At 42.1% G+C, this 9185-nt stretch overlaps 1 pseudogene; it reads left to right on the top strand.

Moving 5' to 3' along the window:
• The first annotated feature begins 6954 nt into the window (after positions 1-6954).
• Positions 6955-7888, top strand: LOC147880146 (uncharacterized; annotated as a pseudogene).
• The last annotated feature ends 1297 nt before the right edge of the window (positions 7889-9185 follow it).

Raw genomic sequence — 9185 nt, 5'->3', positions numbered from 1 at the left:
AAAAGCTGCTTTTGGCCGATTTTGGGGGCTTTTGGCCGCTTTTTGGAAGTCGTGCAAGGCTATAAAAGAAGAGGAGATCGTGAGAAGGAGACACAACAATCCAACGCACGCATATCGAGGCTATGAGAAAGAGAAGAGAAGGCACGTATCTAGAGGCTGCGCGAGTGAAGAGAAGGCACGCATATCGAGGCGCCGTGAAAGTGACAATAGCGCACGCGAATCGAGACAGCGAGAAGAAGAAGATAAGGTCAAGATATTTTGAGAGTGAGAGTGAGAGTGTAATTGAGATTTGATCCTTTGATCATCTGATTTGTACATCTTCATGCGAGTGAGAGTGAGAGTGAGAGTGAGAGTGAGATAGCTCGGGGGTGGACGGGCGGTATCGAGCTCCTTCATGGAGTGATTTTTCTCCAAAATTATTGTAAAGACTCATCAGATTGATTCATATTGGAATCTTCCTTCTTGTTCATTTGTGATTATTATATTGCTACAATTTTGCTCGTGATTGTGAAAGAACGGTGCGTGACATTTCTATATGAACAAGTGATATCCCGTTATGGATGTCCCTTGTAGTTAATCAATGATCGCGACTCGCACTTCTTGAATGAAGTAATTGCACACTTGACAAGCAAATTCCTAATAATCTATAGAAAATCCTCAACATATTATTTGCAAGCCAATGGTTAGGCTAAGAGTACGAACAAGACACTATGTTGAATCTTAACCAAAACAATGGAAGCCAGTCGAAGTGATTGGGAACATAAGCTCACAACAACTTTATGGACTTATCGAACTTTGTACAAATGCATTGTACATGCTTCGTCTTGCATTTGGGTTAGAGTCAATCATGCTAATGGAATATTTGGTTCCAAGCCTAAGGGTAGTAGTTTGGGAAAGGTTGATAGAGGAATCCTTGATGGATAGGTTAGTGGATCTAGAGCAACTCAAGGAGACTAGACTCCACGCAACCTATGGAATGAAGGTGGAAAAAATACAACTAAAGAAGTGGTTTGACCGAAACTTAAGGAATAAGGACCTCAATGAAGGAGACTTATGCACCATGTATGGCATTAGAAACACAAAATGAAAACTGAAATATCATGGTATGGGAACATATCAAGTGCTGGAAATCATGTCACAAGGTTTAGTTAGGATTGCTACTCTTAACAGAGTAGTGATGGAAGGCTACATAAACAAGAGCAAATTAAAAAGGTTTTATGGACCTTTGACCTTGCAAACATTACAAACAATCCATGACAACCAAAAGAGGAAAAAAGATGAGAAACAAGCACAGCTACAAGCTCGCCAGGAAGCAAAAGAAAGAGAGATGAAGGAAAAGTCCAAAAGGATGACCTTGTACAAAGGCACCCTCATGGATGAAGGCCTAGGGGATGAAGAACCACAGATTGAACCTACTAGAATCCCCTTAACCCTGAGGATCACCAATGATACAACCTTTGGTTTGGAAACATTGCTAGATCCAAGCACAAGCCACAACTTAATATCATTTGAGGCTTGGCAAATCCTACCAAAAGGAAGCATGGTTCCAACCAATGCGACAGTTAGAGCAATAAATAGCACATGAATGAAACCCATAGGACATGTAACTCTAGACATAATTATTGCTAAGGATGTGTTGCAAGTACACTTTTATGTGTTGCCTACAGGATCAATGGAGGAACATGTTGTCCTGGGATGCACATGGTGCTATTTGACTAATTGTCAGATTGATTAGCACATTCCACAAGCCAAACTAGTGTATAAAGGACATGCATCTTAAGTTCCATTGCTATAAGAAGATTTACCGATGCCATCTACGATGCAAAACAATAGTGATATCATTATTGAAAAGGGTCAAGGCAAAACTATCCTTCCAGAAGATTCGCCATCAACAAATGCCTCTCAACCTTCTATCCTCACATCCACATCATTGATTACACCACCCAAAGCTCCACAACCTCGCCCACGACCTAAACCTTGTCCACACAAACCAATGACAAAATCATCAGTGACAAGGTGGGTTCCCACAAAATAATTACATGCCCAAGGATATCTTGGGGGGAAACAAGTGTATGGATACCCCCTGTGAACCTCTACATCAGAAGCCAACACTTCTGTCCTATCCCAACCCTTGCCACCCAAGGGCCAAGAGATTCCAATGAAAGAGCAAGACACATCGACAATGGGTGTCAGTTGTGTTGTTAAAAAGCCAAGGTTTTTATTGTGGTAATACTCAACTTTGGGTACCCAAGCAGAAAAAGTGATTATTACAAAAATACCATATGCTGTCGTGCAACAACCGCAAGCTCCATAGAAAACGAAGAAGGTATGTGTACATAAGATAGTTGAATCCACAAGGGAACAACACCCATCGCCAACAATGCCTACACAATGAGCAAAAAGGGCAAAACCACAAGAACCTACCAAGAGAAAGGTGATCACATCACCCATTGTTCAAAGGGTAGTTACATAAGAACTTGCTCCAATGGACAAGGACAAGGGAAAAAAGATAGATGTTACAAACATTTCCTCTGCATCAACATCTCAATCCCTCTTACCAATCAAATACCAAGTCAAAAAGGTTACTGGACCTACAATAGTTACACAAGAACCTACCATGGGTAAACTTAATCCTCACAAAAACAACACATGGCAACCAGGAAAGAGAGTAGTTACACAAGAACCTACTTTCATTATGCAAGTAGAACCACAAGAACCTATTCTTTACCCTGACATTACAAGCATAGAAGAGCATTCTGAAGTAGATATCATCAAGAATACCATGACTATGCTCAAGAGTCTTGCTACTTCGATGATCGCAATGACCTCACAATTGAAGGTACCATCGAACTTGCAACTATCAACCACAAGTTATGCCACTTGGTTTATCAACTCATTACCCTAACCAACTGTCTAACCTAGAAGACCACCATAGAATAGAGGTCTGAACTTAAGCTAGGGCACAATCTGATCCAGCCAAAACTCTAGGGTCCTTACGGGCAATACCACACATAAGGCAGATACATTTGCGCACAAGCATTCACACTTATGATGTCAAACCAAGTTCCAGGCTAATGTAGGTACACGAAATAGGTGCTAGGAGCACGGCACAATCATCAAAGAGCATAAGAACCAACTAGGGTCCACACTCTCCCAACACTCACATCTGCCTTAATTTGTATAGCAATAGGTTAAACATCATTCATGAGGACTACTGTAGAGCACTTGCAGAATTTTAAGCCAAAGATTATTGTAGTGTGCTGCAATAGTTTGTCTTCTTCAAATCAACTCCGACCTTGGAATCATAGGTCTATGACATCAGAATCCCAAAATCTACTCAAAACATGCCATAATTGAGGGCATTACAATAATTTCGCATTACATCGGGAGTATGGAATCTTCTACCAAATACCATCTAGTGGGCAAGCAGGCCACATACAAGATCTATCAAGGTTACAAAGGACAACTAGTCACCAATATCAACTAGGTATGCCTCTTGAGTTCACCTTGATGTATTAACAGTTAATGCATTGACATGATAAACTCCACATATCAGAGTGCAACCGAGGGTGAACAATGGTTATACTGTCTATTATAACTGCTATGAGAGCATTCAAGAAGCACAAAGGTGATTGGTGTGACCATAACTCACGACATTGCATTAATCTGTTAATGCATCGAGATCTTAAATTAGATAGGAACTTCATCAATGGTAGTGATATGCATGCACATACCTTTTCAATAATCATACATGTGAACAAATGATCACTGGGTTGCATCAAATTAAGCCAAAAATACAGCTATCCAGCCATGCTATAATAAGGGGATTAATGCATCAGCCTATACAACTTGGGTTTGGAGAAGGTCAAAGTATGGATATTGCAGTTGACCTAGAGGAAACAGTGAACACTTCTCAGTGTCAATCAGAAGCAATTTTAACAAAGCACTACATTGGCAGATTAGTGCAGTGCGCTGCAATAAATCTATATAAGTAGAAACAACAGGGCACTGAATTATCGGAATTCAACTGTATGTTGTCGAAAATTTCACTGAGTTCTAATCAATCACAACCAACTTCCAACCCTTCTCAAACCTCCAAAAACCCTTTTCCCAAGATGTCTCTCAATACCGAAGATTATCTACTCTGCCACCACTTTACATCCCTCAATGACGAGGAGACCGAGTTCACCAACGGTCAATCCAAGACCAAATCACACCTACTACCAGATCAACTCGGGGATGATGAAGCCCAAGAGATAGAAGAGGCACTTAGGGTGTCAACCCAAGAAGTAGTGGACAAACCATTGGATTGGCATTGGACTTTACCATCTATTCATTGCCAAGAGGTTGTTTTATAATGACATTTTGTATGCTTCTGCATGGTTTCCATGTGATTATATAATTGCCATTTATGCATGGCTGGTGGTAGGTTGCAGTGGATGGGTCATGCCAGGTATCAGTGGATGTTGTGGATGCTATCTAGGCTATGACTGGATAGTATGCCCTATCGCTAGGATGCGATGATGATGGATAGTCATTTTTTCTTTCTGGATGGACTTTAGGATGATGGATCTAGGTTCCGGATATATATTCAGGCTCTCTCATGAATAAACAAGCTTGCTTTGTGTGCCTTCTATTGCTTCCGTTGCTTCATATTCATCTAGGAATCAAACACTTCCTCTTCCACAACTTCGTGGGGTGCAGGGCTATTGTCATCCCTTTCCCACTCATCTCTGACAATAGATCCCGAAGCTCCAGCATCATCTCGTCGACGCTTTGCATGCTCTCGCCGTGCGTACGACACCATGTTAGGATGTGGTACTGCATCCTACTTCAATCACAATATATATATTACAACGTACTCCATTAATTTGCACACCATGAGTCATTTGAATACTATCAATTTACATCTACTCACCTCTAAACCTGTTTGAATCCATTCTCCATACATGGAGATGTGATTCAAGGTAATTCGACGTGCTCGTACAATGCATCCTTGACATCGATTACACGTATACTTGATCCTTTGTGCCAGCCACACATCGCGATCACGATGACACATTGTCTCATCCTCACCAGAACTGCTTGAAGAGGTTGATGACATCCTATGTACAAAATAACCAACACACAAATAGGATCAGTTTTCAATGAAAGGAAAAAAAGTCTCTGTGTCGCGTGTAATAGCGCGTCTCTACTATGTGAAAACACGTGTAATAGCCCATATATACTGTGTAAAAACGCGTGTATCAGTGCGTATCTCTTGTAAAAATGCGTGTACCCCACCATGTATACACGCCGCTGCCAACCAATAGATGCGCTTTTACACGCATTCTTTTGCGTATACCTACCCCGCAAGTCTCCCTCTTTGTTTCAAAATCCCTTTGTTCAAACGCTGCCCTCTTCCTCCATCGCCGCCGTCTACTTCCAATGCTCCTAAACCCGTCTCTTCTAAGCAGCTTCCTCCCACCTAACCTACCCAAAGAAAGTGCAAGGCGAGTACCAGGTGCAAAGAGCATAAAAGGGGAGAAAGAATCGAGAAACTCACTTTTCCAAGAGGTAAGTGGTCTTTTGTTTATGCAAATGTACTTCCTGCTTTCTTTGTACGCGTGCTGTTTGTAGTTGATAGTGACAGTGGGAGTTGTTTATAAGTACATTTGTTTGTCGGTGGTCGGTCCGTTAAAAAGTTTTTTCGGCAAAATCGCGTGTAGAAGCGCGTGTAAAAGCACGTGTAGTCTGTCTGCACAGTCACTTCACGTGACTGTACACGTGTTTGTTCACGGGCAATTACACGCGATCTATGTGTTCTTTCTTATTGGGTTTGAGCTGCAAGTTCTCCTTTGTGAGGAGGAAGTGTCTCCTTTGTGACTTATTTGATTCCACCTCAAGAGGCTTGTATTAGTTTTCTATTGTACTTTGGTGTAGAGGTTCTTGTATTAGTTTTCTATTGTACTTTGGTGTAGAACCTCTTGTATTCATCAATTTTCAAGTACTATAGTCATCTCTACCTTTCTTTGAGAAGTAAAGGGCATGTTTATTTGTCTCATGAACATCTATTTTAGTCTCCTGTAACTAAAATCACAAGATTGAGATGCTATTCATAATTGGGAAATATGTACTCCACAACATGACACCTTATCATTGCTTTTGTTCTCTCTTACTATTGTCTCGATGGCTCTTATGTTCAACTTTACAGTGGTTGCACATATTTTTATACATGCTTGGTATTGTAGGAGATATGTTTATTTTTCTAGAATGGTTTACAAGCTAGTCATGTCAACCATGATCACCTTTAGTTAATCTTCTTCGCCTTTCATTTTGGTTTCTTAAGATGTTTATATTGTTGCTTGATTTACTAGCTTGCATGTTTTGCTTGGTTCATTGAGGGGGAATTTCATTTTTGCAGATTCTTCATGGATTCAGGCTCTTCCTCCAATCCGTTTGCATACGCCACTTGGATGATGGAGATGATAAACCATTTTGGGCGCCATCCTGATCCAGTGGAGCTGACAGAGTACATGTATGCCCATCCCCCTCCTAGACTCCCAAGTCACACCATGCCCCCGAGTATACAAGCCTCTCCACTACCGTCTATGCCTGCGAGTCTGGCGAGGAGACATACCCCTGCGTGGACACTCACGCACACCCTCCTAGGTACCGTCACGTGAGGGCTCACGGCCACCATCGCGTGCTCCCTCACAGCCATAGTCACGTACACAGTCACGTATAGCAACCCCTAGTCATGGCTACTCCCACAGTACAGATGAGAGCCGACGCCGCAGTAGGGAGAGCGGGAGTGGAGGATGCGGCAGGTGCTTTGGTGGGGGGGGTAGTAGGGCACGCAGTGAGAGAGGGCATAGAGGGAGGTGTGTACGAGGAGACAGTGAGGATGAGGAGGAGGAGAGAGAGGTGGAGGGAGTGATTTACTACGATGTTACGGATAGGGGCGGGGTAGTCATGGATGCAAGACGGAAAGAGGTGATGGAGTATATGTGGGGGGTAGTTTCAAACATGTATAGAAATTGTTTTTTAAAATTTAAAGATCAAGATAGCCGATTAGTTAGGGAGGTCCTAGAGTCTGTACATAGTCAGTACCCCAATCCCCCACGCGCGACATTCTCGGATGTATGGGGAAGGACGCGAATAAGGGAGATCTTAAGTAATAAAAGATCTCACCTTAAGAAACTCGCGTACAATGATGGGGTCAATGTAGCTGCGGGGGGCTATCCTTTTGAGAAACCTGCCACTGTGCACAAACGCGAGTGGAAGGAGGCAAAGAAGCGAGTAGAGGGTGGCGTGAAGAGCAGGCAGCATGTGGAGGCACGACGGATCCAGATGGAGACCATTGGATCATCGCATTTTGGATCTGGCGGCGTCGAGTCGTGGGAGGCAGAGTTCGTAAGTAACATGCCACTTTATTTGATTGTTTACTTAATTCATTGATTCTATGATTGTTTTGATCTTACAAATTGTCTTGCTTATGTTACAGTGACGGGGTATGGGGAGGAGGCCCACAGCCCACGAGACTGGGTATGCTTGCCGGCATAGCAGACGTGACATGTGGGCCATCTTCAGAACCGAGGGACGTATCACGAAAGCGCAGTTTGACGCGGCCATGAGACCATACGGTCGACAGGTACTTGAAAACTCTAAATGAATGATTTTGGTTTATTGAATTACATATATATGTATACTTACATACAATATATTACTTGAACAGGCACAAGCTGCTGCTAGACCTGCTGATGCTCCTGCCCCTGATGATCCACCCGCCACTGCTGATGTTCCTGCCATTGCTCCTGTTGGACATGAGCATAACTCATTGGATTATACCGATGCGAGCTCCTCTGATCATGGAGGGAGCAGCGGATCTTCGTCATCCTCTGAGTAGTGGTCAAAATAATGTCGGATGTGGTTGTATATAAATTTTTGTAACTGAAGCCATGGGCTTTTTTAGACCTCCCTATTTGACTTTGTATATATTTGTTTCTAATTGAAGCCATGGGCTACTTTGACATATGGACTCCCTTGTACACATTAAATTTTGATAGTAATATTGAATCGTGAATTGATAGTATGTTTGTCTTGAATCATGTATTGACAATGTATGCATTCATGTTGTTCTTGAATCGATAATGACACCGGGCTAAATCTAAATCTTCCTCGTGGATGGTGCAATGCACCAAAAAAAAAATCCAAAGAGTGCCTTTGGGTGGTGGAATGCTGGAACAGCATCCAGGTACCCAAAAGGCACTCTCATGATTTTTTTAATCTCTCTGTAATCGCGTGTATGAGCGCGTTAAATCTGTCAAACTCGCGTCTACATACGCAGATAGTCTGTCAAGAACGCGTGTATATTTGCAGGTAATCTGTACAAAACGCGTGTATTGACTCGTGTATCTGCGCGACTGACTCTTTCTGTACACGTGCATTTACACGCATGTCTGTGGCTGCGATTATACACGCGCTAGTATACGGGCCCGACACTTTTTTTCCCAAGTCATTTTCTGCGGCCAGGAGTGCGGGTATGAGCATGATCCCTTGTAGTGTTTAACTCATCGCCCACGGAGTGAAGAGATATGTTCACTGCAAACCAATTGTCCTCTTTGCTCCATGGGCAAAGGGATGAAGAAAAAATAAACAAAGAATACATACTTTATTGAAATTAGCTTTCTCAATGCTTATTTAATGTCAACCTTCTCAATCTCCCATGGAGCAAAAAGATGGACTCATTGAGGGCCAATTATGCTCTTCGCTCCATGGGCATAGGGATAAAGAAAAGAAAATTCAAATCCAAGATGTACAAAGAATCTAACCTCTCTAAATATTTTCAATGAATTTATATTGTTATTTTTTCTCATTGCCCATGGAGCGAAAGGAAAGATTCATTGAAAGCAAACTTCACTCTTCGCTCATGGGCAAAGGGATCAAGACTACATGATTCAAAACACATCTCAAATGTAACTTAGAATAAACATTCGAATAAACTTTTAGAGAATATGTAACACAAAATTTCAAAATCACCCATGGAGTGATAAGAAGGACTCTTTTAGAGGGAACCAGGCTCTTCACTCCGTGGGTGGAAGGACCAAGACAAGAAATGTGAAATGAAATGTGCTACAATTGGATGAGCCTTTTTGGTGATTTTATATTGTCATTTTTTCTCATCGCCTACAGAGTGAAAAGGA

Source organism: Dipteris shenzhenensis, chromosome 32 (genome assembly GCF_047967505.1).
Source record: "Dipteris shenzhenensis isolate YYH24624 ecotype China chromosome 32, Dip_SZ_1.0, whole genome shotgun sequence".
NCBI lineage: Eukaryota > Viridiplantae > Streptophyta > Polypodiopsida > Gleicheniales > Dipteridaceae > Dipteris > Dipteris shenzhenensis.
The sequence above is the reverse complement of the archived record's forward strand: the minus strand, read 5'-3'. Positions and strand labels throughout refer to the sequence as shown.